The sequence below is a fragment of the Rattus norvegicus genome, chromosome 2 (assembly GCF_021556685.1).
Source record: "Rattus norvegicus strain SHRSP/BbbUtx chromosome 2, alternate assembly SHRSP_T2T, whole genome shotgun sequence".
Taxonomy (NCBI): domain Eukaryota; kingdom Metazoa; phylum Chordata; class Mammalia; order Rodentia; family Muridae; genus Rattus; species Rattus norvegicus.
In genome coordinates this window covers 192,792,128-192,807,741 of record NC_141535.1, presented here as the reverse complement: position 1 = coordinate 192,807,741, position 15,614 = coordinate 192,792,128, and the positions used below count along the sequence as shown (strand labels likewise).

The window sequence follows — 15,614 nt, the reverse complement described above, 5'->3', positions numbered from 1 at the left end:
AAAATGGCGTTACTGCTGCTAGGCTGGGGTCTTTCCGTTACTGCTATTAGGCTGGGGTCTTTCAGCATGTACCTTTAAATCCCAGCATTTCAGAGGCAGAGACAGGCAGATCTCTGTGAATTTAAGACCACATTGGTCTACAGAGCAAGTTCTAGAGCAGTTACACAGAAAAACCCTTGCTCCAAAAAAACCCAAACAACTAAAACAAACAAACAAAAAACAAAAATCCCGCCACCAATAATACTATATAACTTTGTGATTGATTATATTCAGTGACTTTAGAAGAAATTTGAGAACCATTGTGATTATTTGTTCTAAAATTCTAGGTAATGGTGCTAATTTTCACTATTTTATCCTACGGTTTCCTTTTTTAATTAAAAAATATTATGTGTATATTGAAAGACTCCCGGAGCGGGGAGACCCTCACTCAAGTCTCGGGATGATGCGACCCCCCAAGAACTCACGTGAGACCGTCCTTGCTGTAATAAACATGAGGTTTATTGATAGGAACCAGTGCACTGAGGTCGAGACTCATATCCCACGCAGGGGCACAGGAGTTCGACCCCGAGAGGCTGGGAGAAAGGGTATTTAAAGGGAGAAACCACAACCCAAGGGGGCAGGGGTGGTGTCATGTGAAAAATCACAAGGAGCTTCCTGTCTCTCAAGATTGCTTAACTTTATGGTCCGATAGTTCCTAGGAGAAGCTTCCTGCTTCTCGAAGTTGTTCTCTAAGATTTTAATCTAACTTTATGGTCAGCTAGTTCCTGGGAGAAGCTTCCTCTTATCTTTACTAGGTCTGGAATCGAATATCTAAGCACCGATCTTAAGTCCTTTTATCTAGTTCCTGGGAGAGCAGGCTCAAGAAATGTGACCTTTTACTTACAGGTAGAGGGCAGGGTCTGGAATTTGAGGAAAGGCTTTTTTAAACTTCTGACTTCTTACCTGCATTTTTTATTCTTTCATATATGATGTATGGACATATACATGTATGCCACAGCATAGGCGTGGAGGGGATATTTTCTGCAGGCAGCTCTTTCTTTCTGTCTTCACATGGGTTCCCAGCATCCTCTTCATCAGCACAGTATTCCCCTGCATCAACAGCCTTTCTTTCCTGTTGACTTGTGCAGTGTGAGTGAGTCAAGCATGTGCAGTGTGAGTGAGACAGGCATGTTTTTTCTATTTTCACAGTTCATTGTTGCCCCATAAACTGACACTGTGGATTGTATTGCTAATTAGTAAATTCATGGCTGGAGAGATGGGTCAGCGGTTAGAGCGTGGACTGCTCTTGCAGACTTTATTTCTAGCATCTCATCGGGTAGATCACAACCACTTGTAAGTCAGCTCCAGGGGGAATCTATCGTCTTTGACCTCTTGTAGGCACCTACACTTGAGTGCACATAGACACACATACTTAGACAGTACCAGCCACCAGGGCTGGGCCCTCCTCCACCAATCACTAATTAAGAAAATGCCCAATTTTATGGAAGCACTTTCTCAATTGAGGTTCCTTCCTCAAAGATATCTTTAGCTTGTGTTGTAAGACCCTGAGCGCGGTCTGTGGTCCTTAACTTCAAGATGCCCACGAGTGAGACAGTGAGGTGCAGATCGATACAAAAGCAAGAGGTCTATTTTCTGGTACATCAGGATCCACCTTCCGTTAGTCCCTCAAGGTGATTGACCAGAAGGCGACCCCGAATGGCTATAACAAGCAGTTTTTATACTTTTTAGGGGCACAGGTTACCTCAACAAGGTTACAGTTCAAACTTATTGGCTAAGCATATCGGCCTTTAAATCACTGGCTAGCAGTCAGTGCATTCTGAGAAATTTCTACTCAGAATGTTCCCGTGGAGAATGGAACCTGGCCATTCTGGCGGGTGGGTGTAAGGCTGGCCAAAGCCCCAAGGGTCCTTCAGTGTCAAGTTGACATAAAACCACCCAGCACACCACTCTTTCAGAGGACCCAGGTTCTGTTCCCAGCACCCACATGGCAGCTCATAACTGTCTATAAGTTTAGTTCTAGGGGATCCAATGCTTCTTCTAACCTTCTCAGGCTCCGGCACACATGTGCTATGCATACGTATATTCAGGCACATAGGCACACATATAAAATAAAACAAATATTAAAAAATAATTTCACGGGGTTGGGGATTTAGCTCAGCAGTAGAGCGCTTGCCTAGCAAGCTCAAGGCTCTGGGTTCAATCCCCAGCTCTGAAAAAAAGAAAAGAAAAAAAATAATTTCACACGATGTATCAAATTTATTGCCCCCTCTCTCCACTGAGGATTTAACCCAGGACCTTGCACATACCAAGCAAGTGACACTCCGTTGGGCTATTCTTCCTTTTCAAATTTCCAGGTAGGGTCTTATTAAATTATCCAGGCTGCTATTCGATTTGGAATCTTGTGGGAGCCTCCCATACCCTGACCTGTGGGGCAGGGTAGGGGGGGCAGTCGGGGAGACCTGAGGAGGGGGTGAAAGAATGGGGGACAGGAGACTCGAAGAAGGAGAGCAAGTCGTTTGTCTGATCAAGCTCTCAAACTTTATTTCAGGGCAGTGGTTTATAAAGACAAGCAGGCAGGAAGGCCACACAGGGCCCAAGACCAATTCACCACCGTCACCACCCTCCCATGGTTCTTTTGGTTCCTGTGACCATAAACTGCATGTTGCAGGTGTACTGATAAGAACAGATCACTGGCTAGGTTGAGTGGGCCTGCAGCATTCCTGAGAGCATTCCTGCACAGAGGTGTGTAAGCGGGCTTGGCTCCCGGCACTCCCAAGTAGCTGGGGTTAGGAGCGTACCACCACATAAACTGTTGTGTTGGGTTTAGTTCACAAGAACTCTAGATTTCGCTTAGCAGACTTTGCCCCAGCAATTAATTTCTTTTACTCCATTCAAAATTTAAATACTAGCATCACAACCTTTCATATCACACGTTCCACTTATGCCCAATGTTTCTTTAGTTTTCAGAACATCTTAGGATTAAAGAGGCCACAGGATCCAAGGGGCCTTCTGAATGCAGGTGCAGAGTTGATGCAGTAATGAAGCAAGTCACTGCAGGATAGGTTTAAGGAGCCCATCACAGAGGCCATGCGCTAGAGCTGTAGACTGAATCAACTGGGGCTACAGAGCTGAGGGGAAACCCTGGGGCAGAGTTCTGAGTTGAGGTGGTGATTCGATTCATTTACCAGGTTGTCTAGGGGAGCTGCCATGCCCTGTCAGGTGCCTGAGCTGTCCAGGTGGTGAGGCCACATCATTCACTGGTCTGGTGTGTTTACTCAGAGGTCTGGTTTCGACAATGATTTTGGCATACTTGTGTGCCTGATTGCTCTTGGCTTAATCCGATAATTTCATGAGTGGCAACTTTCTTATTTGAATTAATAAATTCTTGCCAGTGTGTTCTTCGTGGTGTGTGCTGGACAGATGATGGTTATTTACTTGCATGAACAAGTTGCAGAATTAAACAGGGCTGGAGAGGTGGCTCAGTGGTTAAAGCACTGATTGTTCTTCCTAGAGGTCCTGAGTTCGATTCCCAGCAACCACATGGCTCACAACCATCTGTAATGGGTTCTGATGCCCTCTTCTGGTGTGTTTGAAGACAGTATACTCACATATATAAAGCAAATAAATCTAAAAAGGAAAAAGAAAGAAAAAGGCATGGACTGCTTTTCCAGAGGCTCTGGGTTCAATTCCAAGAACCCATGTGGCAGTTCACAATGGTCTGCCGTAAATGTTGGTTTTATTTCCTCAGATGAAGTGATGAGATGAGAGCCATACCCAAGGTGTGCAAATACACAGTTTGGGCCTAGCCCAGAGCATTTCCTTCTCTGTTCTAATTATCGTTAGGCCTAGGTCTGGATGTTTCTAGCCTCTGTACAATCTAATCATCCAAACTGACTGATTTAACCCAGTTTCTCTTGGCTTCTGACTGAATTGCTCTGCCTGGCCTCAAACTAACTTTGGCAATATGTCTTAATCTTCTGGTTCCTTCTAATTGTGAAACGTAAAAGTTTTAAGGTTGCCCTCCCCCCACCCCCTAGACAAAGGTTCAGAGTAGAAGAAAAAAAAAAAACAGTTAGGCCCTGGAATTGTATGTTCCAGGAAGCTTCTCCTAGGATCATTGAATGGGTAATTACATCAGACAGTTTGGCAACTCTCTCCCAGGAACTAGCTGACCATAAAGTTAGATTAAAATCTTAGAGAACAATCTTGAGAAGCAGGAAGCTTCTCCCAGGAACTAGCGGACCATAAAGTTAAACAATCTTGAGAAACAGGAAGCTCCTCCTTGTGATTTTTTCACTGGTATTCTCGACATTTTCCAATGATGCCCTCCCTACCCCCTGGGGTTGTGGTTTCTTCCTTTAAATTCCCCTTCTCTTAACTACTGGGGGTCGAACTCCACTGCCCCTGCGTGGGATATGAGTCTCGACCCCAGTGCACTGGTTCCTATCGATAAACCTCATGTGATTACAGCAAGGATGGTCTTGTGTGAGTTCTTGGGGGGGGGGGGTCTCGTCATCCCAAGACTTGAGTAAGGGTCTCCCCACTCCAGGGGTCTTTTTTTTTTTTTTTTTTTTGGTTCTTTTTTTTTCGGAGCTGGGGACCGAACCCAGGGCCTTGCGCTTCCTAGGCAAGCGCTCTACCACTGAGCTAAATCCCCAACCCCCCCAGGGGTCTTTCAATTGCTTGACTCATTCTATTTTTACCTGTGTTGTAGTACCACGGAAATGTTAGTGATTCCTCAAAACAAAACAAAACAAAACAAAACAAAACAACCAGACAGGAGCTGATCTGATGTACCTCACAGCAGGGTCTTTATTTGATTTGAGCTCTCAGGCCCCCAATGCACCACCCCTTGTGCAGGATGGTTTTAGTGGGGGGAGAGGGGAGCCCTGAATGTCTATGGGGCAAGGCTTTATAGTGAGCAGCAAGCAGGGAGCTCATGTGCAAGTAAGTAATTGGAAAGCTACTGTGGCCTTTAACACAATTGGCTGCTGCTGGGAATCGTATCATAAACTTAATTTCTGCATTGGTGGTTGTTAGGCAGGGGGTGGACTTGTAACCTGGGGATACAGGTCTGTTGGGGGAATAACCTGGAGACACTGGTCTTGTTGGGGATTAGCCTAGAGACTGGAGCTAGGTTCAGGCTCTGTTGTGGGGCAACTTGGAAACTCATGCTAGGTACCAGCCTCTTTGTTTACATGAGTTCAAACTTAGGTCAGATTCTCTAAAATGGAGTCTGAACTTAAAAGATTTGGCCTCACAGTGTCTGGCTTGTTCCCTCTGTAAAACTGCCCCAGTAAAACTGCCATACACCACACACACATACACACACACACACACACACACACACACACACACACACACACACACACCTCTCTCTCTTTCTGCTTTTAAGTAGCCTTCCTTTCCTGTGCTGTTCTTATGTGAGTTGCGTGTATCCTAAATCTGATTCCTTCTGTCATTTGACACAAATTGTTTCTTTAATTCATCAGTTTATCTGACCCTTAATTAGATGTCACTTTCAAACATGGCTGCTTCCTTCTACAAACTAGCTTACCATCCTTGTTAAGGATTGGAGATGTGTACTAAGGGCCTGTTTGTATTCCACCAGATCATACTACAATCCAGAACATGCTTGCATTCCAGCTGGATCACGTCTTTGGATAGGATTCCTTGCCACAGCAGCCATATTGCTGGATTAAAATTCCTCTACAGTCTGTAACTTCAGTCTCAGGTTTCTTCTTTTTGTCTCTGCAGGTACTGCATATGAATGGTATACATACATGATGGTATACATACATGAAATTAAAGCATATAAATGGTGTACATACATGAAATTAAAGCACCCATACAGATAAGACTAAGTTAAAAGATGCAGAGTTGTTTTGCCTTAGCCTTTGTCTCCAGCACTTGAATATAGCACACTACTGCTTTATAAAATCGAGTCACACAGGGCAAGGCACAACCTGCAAGCCACTGTTCTTTATATCATGAAGTAACTCAGAGCAGGGCAGGGCCTGAGACCACAGCTTGATGAGCATTCTTTGTATGGTTCAACATGAGTCATCTCTACCCAAGCGCCCAACTCCTGGTTGGTGAAATGTGGAAACTGAGGGTACAATCTGTACTGTATATGTAGATTCAGTACCTTTTTTTAAAGGACACAATCTAGTCACATGCGTTAAGTGAATAGTTTGATGAAAAACTAGGAGAGTAGGTGAAGCCAATTAAAGTTTTATTATAAAGTTATATTACAATAGGAGGCTAGAGAGATGGTGCAGTGCTTAAGAGTCCTGTTGCTTTTTTAGAGGACCTGGGTTCAGTTCCCACATGGCAACTTACAACCATCTGTGCATCTAGTTCCGGGGGATCCAATGTGTTCTTTGTGCACCTGTGAGCAGCAAAAGAGCAAGTGGTGCACAGACATTCGGGTGAGCACTGTAAGTGGGAAATAAGCAAAGCTTGGACAAACAGTCCCTGACACGGTAACCGAGACAGTAAGCTCTGGGTTTAACTCACCTCAAAACAGGTAAGAACTTAACCAAGCAAAAAGAGATGGTAGAGGATAACCTTGAGCCTGTACAATATATTTAACAAGAGCGTTTAAAAAATGTGTAACAAACAGGAATTTGTTGGCTCATCCATGGCTCTGAAGACTGGAATTTAGAAACTAGAGAGGCCCTTCTTGTTCTGTCTTCCGATGATAGAAGTACAAAGAAAATGAAGTGGAGGCAAAGAGTGACGGAGGGGGTGGGAGAGAGCGGGGAGGGCTCTTGGAGCCAGTATAACTAAATGGTATGAATGGTATAATACTTGTTTCCTGGGACTCCAAACCTCACAATGCCTTGGATTCCCTCCCTAGCACTGTGAAAATACGATTCTCCCTCCAGCAAGCCCACCGATACTGTCAGTAATGAATTATTTAGCCCCTATCTTTCAACAATTCACAACAAGTGCTTAAGAGCTGTCAGCCTCTGGCTGTTTTCTAAGCCAAACCATGTCCCGGGGTAGTAAAAATATCCTAACTTTCCCACTAAGAAAATTATACCATGATAAATACAACAAGGCATGGTGACACACATCTTTAATCCTAGTACTCAAGCATCCAAAAGATAGACCCAGGTAGATCACTGTGAATTCCAGACCAGTATAGTCTACAGTTAGTTTCAGTCAGGTATACATAATGAGACCCTGTCTCCAAAAACAAACAAAAATACCCATTATACATACATACATACATACATCAAAGAGAATATATACATTCTCTCTCTCTCTCTCTCTCTCTCTCTCTCTCTCTCACACACACACACACACACACACACACACACACACTAAAGTAAAAAACAAAAGAAGATATAAAACATAGAAGGTACAGTGTGTTGAATGGTTTATCATACTGAGCCAGCTAAGAGAAATGGGTTATCTCTCAAAGCAGGGAAGATCCAGCATGTAACAGACTACTATCTTTAACTGTCAGCTTCCTCCCTTCATTCTGCCTGTTCTGATAAAACTGTTTCCAGTTTAATCAACACTATCATCTCACGACCCAGGCTGCCCAAGGCCCCAGCCACACCTCTAAACCCAAGGACTAAACAGAATCTATACCTTCTCTGGAATCACATCTGTTCTCATAACTGCCTTAATCTTAGATTGAAATGTCCAGGATGGAGGTCTGGTTCTTTCTGCCTGTTGTTTTGACTCGTTGCATAGAGGAAGCCTACGGGTAAGAGGAGGAGACAGTAAGAGAAACAAGAATAGGCAGATAAAAAAGAATAAAATGAATGCCTGAATTTGGTTTACCCTACAGCCAGCTTTGCCCTTGTCCTCGACAGCCAAATGAGTCAATAAATCCCCTTTTACAGCTTACAGGGAATGTTAAAGCTTAAACTGTCACCACAAAGAGAGTTGCAACCTACAGTAATGCATTCTAAGAATAGAAGAAACAAGATCTGATGTAATATGTATAAACCCTCAGGGCACAAAGTATGGTAAAACAAAAGCATAAAGGTCCATTCATTAATAAGTTACAAAGTGTCTCATTAACTTGACTTATTATGGGTACCAGTACTGCTAAGGATGGAACCAGGGCCTTGCACATGTCAGAGAGAGCTCTACCACTGAGCTAAAACCCCAGGTCTTATCTTATTTAATCTTTGATTCCATAATATCCAACACATTTTTATTGAAATCAAAGGAAATATAGTGTTTCAATCTGTAATATGTATAAAAGATAGTACCATCTGGGTTCTAGTACAGGCAGAACCCTCACCTAATTTGTGCAAGGTCACTAAAAAGTGGAGAAGATACCTCTCTGGTATAAAAAGTGGCTACCTTTGGCAAGCTTATCAATGATTAACTTTTTTTCTTTTTGCTTGCATTTTGTAAGCTGCCTAAAACAAACACCAACTTGTTTTTTCTTTTGGTTTTTCAAGACAGGTTTTTTTCTGTGCAGCTTGGCCCTAACTAGAACTCATTCTATAGACCAGGCTGGCCTCAAACTCACAGAGATCCACCTGCCTCACCTATATAGAGTGCTGGGATTAAAGGAGTGTGCCACCATGCTCCGTTCAAACACCAATTTTTAAAACATGTTAATCAAACAGTTGCTATCTGCCAGTTATTTGTGTTAGTTTCCTACTGTTGCTGTGACAAATTATCACAAACTGTGAGGCTTAAGTTAAGACAAATTCCCTCCCAGTCTGGCAGTTGAAGCCTGAAGCAGCTCTACAAAGCAGAACTTCTTGGTAAATAGATCTGTTTCTTTTCTGTCTTCTTTTTCTAGAAGATTTTCTAGTTTCTAGAAGCTACCTTGCATTCCTTGGCCCAATGTTCTCTTTTATTTCCAAAGTTAGCTCATCAGCACCCCCTGTTTTCTTTGCTTCTTATCTGCCTTATTTATTTTATGTATATGAGTACACTATAGTTGTCTTCAGACACACCAGAAGAGGGCATCAGATCCCATTACAGATGGTTGTGAACCACCATATGGTTGATGGGAATTGATCTCAGGACCTCTGGAAGAGCAGTCAGTGCTCTTAACCACTGAGCCATTTCTCTAGCCCCCTCACATGACTTTACACCCTTGTCATTACTTTGTGTCTCCCTAGGTAATCTCAGAAAAGTTTTTGACCTAGGACTTGGGTCTGGTCATCTTCAGGGACCAGTATTAAGCCAATATAATTATCTACTTATAAAAGAACATGAAAGGCAGCAGTTAGACAATCTGTGATGCAAGCAAGGTTTAAGTATGTTGAGAAAAGTGGCCAGGCCTGGTGGTACATGCCTTTAATGTCAGCACTTGGGAGGCAGAACCAGGTGGATCTCTGAGTAGTGAGTTCTAGGATAGCCAGGGCTATGTAGAGAGACTCTGTTTCAAACAAACAAACAAGCAACTCAATAAATAAAAACAAAAGTAGATAAAAATAAGTCACTATATGTATGTATAAGAAGGTAAGTCCCTTCTTAAAAACAAATGGAGTAAAAAATAGGTTATGGTCTATTTTAGTTTCACTGATGGTTACAAAGCCAGTTTTGGGTGCAGTCAGGGGAAAAGGCCATAACTGATTATTAGGGAACAAAGGGCTTAGTATATTCTGAAAGTTCTGGCAAGGCTGTCAGCCAGGCTGGTTCTCACATTTGGTAGGAATAGGTCATGAATGAACTGAGAATTTTCTACTTCTTAATACTCCAAGAATAAGACTGATGGATCATTTCCAGCAGGGTGGAGGGAAGGGAGAAGGTAGAACAGGAATGTTGCCAAGACTGGGCTGGAGTAAGTCAAGTGTAGGTCAGGCCAGTGGACCGGGCTTACCTGGCACACCTTCTCAGTGAGAAAGATGGATAATGGTAGTAGGCATCTTTGTAGTAGCAACTGTTACTCTTCCAGTCGGAAATGGCTGTCTCCTGAACATGTACAGATACAATCCTATGAACCTCTTTCATCATTCTCCTGGGCAGTCTCTCGTTACTGCTTCTCCATGGACACACTCTCCAGTTGCTCTTTGACAAGGGATACTAAAGAAGGTGAATGAAAAATGAAATAAAAAAGAAAGGAGGCCATGACTTCTCCTGGGTAAGGTAGAGGAGAACGTTTGCTGTAGCTATGAGGGAGAGCATTAGTCAAAGGCAGAGACCTTTGGGAGAGTCCAGAGCGATGTGACCCTGAGCTGGACCATGTAAAGAAAGGGGGAGCTGTAGGCCACCAAGAGACCAGGAGGGTAAAGGGTAAGAAAGGACCAGCATAACTAACTAGAGTGTATCTGGAAGAGACACAGAAGAAGAGCAGCCCAGCCCCTGTGCTGGAGAGTTCAGGGGACAGGTTCAGATGTCAGCCATATCCTGTAGCAGGTGGAGACTGAGGGATGCTAGGAGAAACTGGTGGCCAGGTCTGCTCTGATATGTTAATAGGCACCTGAGTTAGCCATTCATCCAATGCTTGAGACCTAACAAAAGGAAATAACATCAACATCCCAGATGAGAAGAATATGCCTTGTCACACTTGTCCACTAATAAGGATTATATGCAAATCTTAGTTAAAAATAAATTTGTGTATGAATCTGAAGGCACAACTTCATTGTCTCCCAAGTAGCTTTGGAGAAATCCTAGGCCATCCTAATCCTTTTGTTTTTAAGACTGGGTCTCACCCAGAGGTGGTGACATACACCCTTAATCCTAGGACTCAGCAGAGGTAGTCTGAGGTCTATCTAGAAAAACAAAACAGGGGGCTGGAGAGATGGCTCAGCGGTTAAGAGCACGACTGCTCTTCCAAAGGTCCTGAGTTCAATTCCCAGCAACCACATGGTGGCTCACAACCATCTATGGGATCTGGTGTGTACTTGTATACATAAATTAAATAAATAAATCTTTAAAAAAACAAAACAAAACAAAACAAAAACACTGTGTATCACAATGTAGCCCAGGATGGCCTGTAATTTGGGGTTTTTCCTGTCTCAACTGTTGAGATTATAGGTGTAATTTGTAAATGTTGCTTTTATTTTCTCTGATGAAGTGATGAGAGTCGTATCCAAGTTTGCACTCCTTTCTCACTATCCCTAGGCCTAGACCGGGAAGCCTCCATACAATCTAATTTTCCGAAAGCTCAGACCGTGAGACTTCAGCTTCCAGCCTCCATTTCTAACCTAGACCTAGATTGTTTCAACCTTCGAGATTCACTGCTGAATAAACTCACCCTTTCTAGTTCTTTCTGAAGTCTGGCTAGTTGGTTCAACTCAGCTGTTCTAGATCAACTCCTCTCCATGCTGATTTATTCAAATTGTCTTCTCTCAGCTTCTGACTGAATTGTTCTATCTGGAAAAACTGCCTCTGAACTCCACAAACTAAACTGCATTGATTGCACAAACTGAACAGATCTGTATCAACTGAACTTCACTGAACTCAACTGCAGCTCTTTCTCTGCACTGCTCTTAAATAGCCTCTCTTTCCTGTCTGCACTCACGGGAGTTGGGCGTATCTTATCTCTGACTCATTCTGTTAAATCTATCTCTGATCTATCACTTTATCTGTGCCTCAATTAGATGTCATTGTTTGGAATTAAAGATGTGAATTAAAGATGTGTGCTGAAGATGTGTCTATATTTCCGCCTGATTATACAGACCTAGGTCTTTGAATGTAATCCCTTGCCAGAGTAGCCATGTTGCTGGATTAAAATTTCTCTATAGTAATTCACTGTTGGATAGCCTGATTCTTTTCCTTCTCTTTATTTTGTTTTTCTTTTCTTTTGTTTTTGTTATTGTTGTTGTTTTTTTTGTTTGTTTGCTTGCTTTTGCTTTTCCCAGACAGGGTTTCTCTGTGTAGCCTGGCTGTCCTAAAGCTTGCTCTGGGGCTGGGGATTTAGCTCAGTGGTAGAGCGCTTACCTAGGAAGCGCAAGGCCCTGGGTTCGGTCCCCAGCTCCGAAAAAAAGAACAAAAAAAAAAAAAAAAAAAAAAAAGCTTGCTCTGTAGACCAGATTGGCCTTGAACTCACAGAGATCCACCTGCCTTTGCCTCCTGAGTGCTGGAATTAATGGCATGTACCAATACCGCCTGGATAGTCTGATTGTTGATTCCTCCTATGGAGTAGTTTTCGACTTACCAAAAAGCTTGTAGGATTTTCTTTAGTGCTTGGCATTCTAAAAATTTAAACAACTCTGTTTTAGAACCTGTCTATTTTCATCTATTGTACTAAAATCTTTTGGTTCTTTTTTTTTTTTTTTTTTTTTTTTTTTTTTTTTTTTTTCTGGAGCTGGGGACCGAACCCAGGGCCTTGCGCTTCCTAGGCAAGCGCTCTACCACTGAGCTAAATCCCCAACCACTAAAATCTTTTGAATCTGGATATTCATGATGTAGAATTTGTAAAGTGCCCAGAAAAAGCCATATCCGTGTTTGAAATTCCACAAGGCATAATGACCTGTTAGAACACAGAGAATGTGGATGTAGCAGATGCAGAGCCAGACCTTGGGCTTCTCTGTGTTCCCTTACAGCAACTTACTTCCCATTTCTACATCTGGTCTACCATACTGAAATCTACTAACAGACCACATATTTCCACCAACCCCAAAGCCAAGAATGTCCTCTGGTTGCCTATGACATGTCTTGGGGGTTTTTACTTCATGCTAACTCACTTTTGTGATATTCCCACCAGTGTGGGTAGTAAATGCACTAATGACCTTCTCTTTGCCCTGTCACTATGAGAACTTCATGTAGTCACTTCCTCATTGAAACTGTCATTCAAGGCAACTTGAATCCGTGTCTCTGCTCCATTCTCACTCATGTTTGACTCAGAAAAATGCTTGTTTCTTTCCTTTGAAGATAGGTCCATGTTTTTGTGTCAGAGGTTTTGTAACTATCTTGCTATGAGTTCTTCCCCTTGGCTTTCTAATTTCCCGAACCTGGAGTCTATTGAATATTGACATTCTTATTTGATCCTATTTTCTTATCTTTGCTCTGTTTTCCATATTTTCATTTTGGTTCTGTTTTCTGGAAGTCTACTAGGTTTTTTGTTGTTATAAATTTGAGACAATATAATACTCTGCAGCCATGTCTAGCCTAGAACTCCCAATTTTATGCCATCTGCCTTCAGAGTGTGGGGATTGTATGCATACCTTTTCCCCTGTGTTATTTTTAGAAAGGGTTTTCTTGACATAGGAGAGTAGGGCAGAGTGAGGTCCAGAAGGCCTGACAGGAAGTCTGCAAAGTTAGCCCAGAATGTGATACTCTGTATTCATCAAGTGTTGGGACAGTCTTGTGCACTGTGTAAAGGTTGTCTTTGTATTGTTTAAATGTTGATTTCTGAGCCAGCAGAAAGTTGAATACAGGCCAGAGCTTGGTATTATTATTTTTATGAAGCATGCCCTGTCTCAGTATTTCATAAACATTTTTCTCTATCACCTTCTGATTGGTTCAATAAACAGCTGGTGCCCTATACCAGGGCAGGAGAGGAAATGTTGGACATCTGAGCAGAGATAGGAACTCCAGGAAAGAATCAGCCATGGGAGATTCACCAGCCAGACATGAAGGAAATAACAGGTGTTGATAGGTAATAGGCCATGTGGCAGAATACAGATTAGAATAAATGGGTTTTTAAGTAATATGAGCTAGTTAGGAACAAGCCTAAGCTATAAGGCCTAGGAGAATATATATATATATATATATATATATATATATATATATATATATATATATATATGTTTCATTATTAGGAAGCTGGCAAGTTAAGATAGTCTGGCAATATTTGGTGCCCAAAAAGGGGCCAGAAAGCCAAACATTGGCAGCCTGATTCAGGAATTAGGCCAAGGCAGGCGCAGAAACCCAGTAAGTGGCTGGGAAGGCAGTTTCCTAACAACTGAGCAAGCTAGCAAGTGGTGGGGAGAGGCCTAGTGTAGCTCCTTTAAGAGTCCCTGCTGAGCAGTAAGGCTGGCTCCCTTGTGGGGAGCAGGGAAGCAGAGCCTCAGTATACAACCTCTGCAAGATCTCCCGAGTGGAGGTATGGGATGGGGAATAGCTCAGCCCAGTGTGGCAGCACACGGGTCCGGGACAGGTATCAGCAAACTGTGGGAACAGGTGACACACTAAGGAAGGCTGTTTCTGTTGCTGTGCAAACAATGGCTGCAGCTAGAGTTGAATGGTAGACAGAACCCATGAGCTGGTGGCACAGCAGGTTGAATAAGTCCCTTCATGGAAGCCTTGCTTTCCCCAGTGACAGATCCATCCCTTCCACCCCTCTCACCCCTGTCATCCCTTCCGTCCATTCTCTGTGAGCAGAGGATAAAAGCCTACATCTGTGGAGAGGTTGGAGACGTATAGAGAGCAGGCAGGCAGAATGCAGCAGCCAGGGCTGGCAGAACCAGGAACTGACAAGGGCAGCCTGCTAGACTGAGCCAAGGGGACAGAGCCAGCTGCCATAGACACATACTGTCCTGAAGAAACTGCAGATGGACAGAAGGGATAAAGGAAAATTTTCCTGGAGCTGCAGTGTGGCTGAGACAAATGTCTGAAAGGGGAAGGTGTTTAGTTTGGAAACAGTGCAAGAGAAATAGAAAGAAATTGTTGCATGTAACTTCACTACCCCACCTGTGCTCCAGGAAGTAGACTGCGCTGCCTGCCCCCACCCAGCTTCCCTTGAATCCACAGATAAAAGACACACACACACACACACACACACACACACACACACACACACACACACACACACACACACAGAGTTGTTAGTTTTCAACTTGCTCTCTAGGCCCCGCCTGGAAAGGTGCCCTTATTATTACTCCTAACTCCACACTCCCACCTGCCGTGACTTTAGTTGGTCAGTTGAATCTGGTCCCTGCTAAACATACCTGACCACCTGATTGTAGGAGATTTACACTCCACTTCGAGATCTCACATGACTGGTCAACTTTTCTTCATCAGAAGCAAGGCACACTCTCCTTTCCTCCCTTGCATCTCTGTGCTCGCCTCCAGGGACCTGTAAGTTCTGCCTATCCCTTCTACCCAGCAATTGGTCCAGGGCTTTCTTTACTGACAGACCAAGAACCAATCGGGGAACAGGGCCTTAGCATCAGCACCAACCCTACAAGAAAAAATTAGTTTGAAAATAGTAAATTGAAGTTTCCAAAGGAAGGAGAGAGTTAAAGAGGTTAAAAAGAAAATATTTTCTAGGTTAAAAAAATGGAAAATACAATGATAGAGGGCACTTGGACCTGTATAATTTTGTTTCCGTTATCAGCATAGTAGAAATAAGCATATTTGTGGGGACTGGAGAGATGGTTCAGTGGTCAAAAGCTTTGACTACTCTTACAGAGGACTCAGGTTCAACTCTCAGCAGCCCATGGTAACTCACAACTGTCTGTATCTCCAGTTTCAGAGGATCTGATCCCCTCACACAGTCAGACATTTAGGCCAATCACCAAATGCACATTTTAAAAATTATTAAAAAAAAAAGAAATAAAGAAGTATATTTTTGGTAATGATTGCAAATTTATATATTATCTTTAAAAAGAATTATAGTAAAGCAGAATTAGGTAAAGAAAGGGCTGAAACATCCATGCCAAGTTACAAACAATAGAACAAAATTACACAATCCTTTGAATCACAAAGAATGTTCAGATGAATTTGACCTTAAGCCT

The 15,614-nt window shown here is 42.9% G+C and overlaps 1 long non-coding RNA gene across 2 annotated transcripts; it reads right to left on the bottom strand.

Moving 5' to 3' along the window:
* Nucleotides 1-6,215: 6,215 nt before the first annotated feature.
* On the bottom strand, nucleotides 6,216-14,984 carry LOC147996466 (uncharacterized). 2 transcript variants are annotated; one of them, XR_015676681.1, is made up of 4 exons: nucleotides 14,826-14,984; nucleotides 9,812-10,014; nucleotides 7,606-7,717; nucleotides 6,216-6,391 (listed from the first exon to the last, which is right to left on the bottom strand). It is a non-coding gene; the product is annotated as an uncharacterized LOC147996466 (long non-coding RNA). The 2 variants fall into 2 exon arrangements; XR_015676677.1 differs by lacking the exon at nucleotides 6,216-6,391 and having other exon boundaries at nucleotides 7,069-7,717; nucleotides 14,826-14,944.
* Between the last annotated feature and the right edge of the window lie 630 nt (nucleotides 14,985-15,614).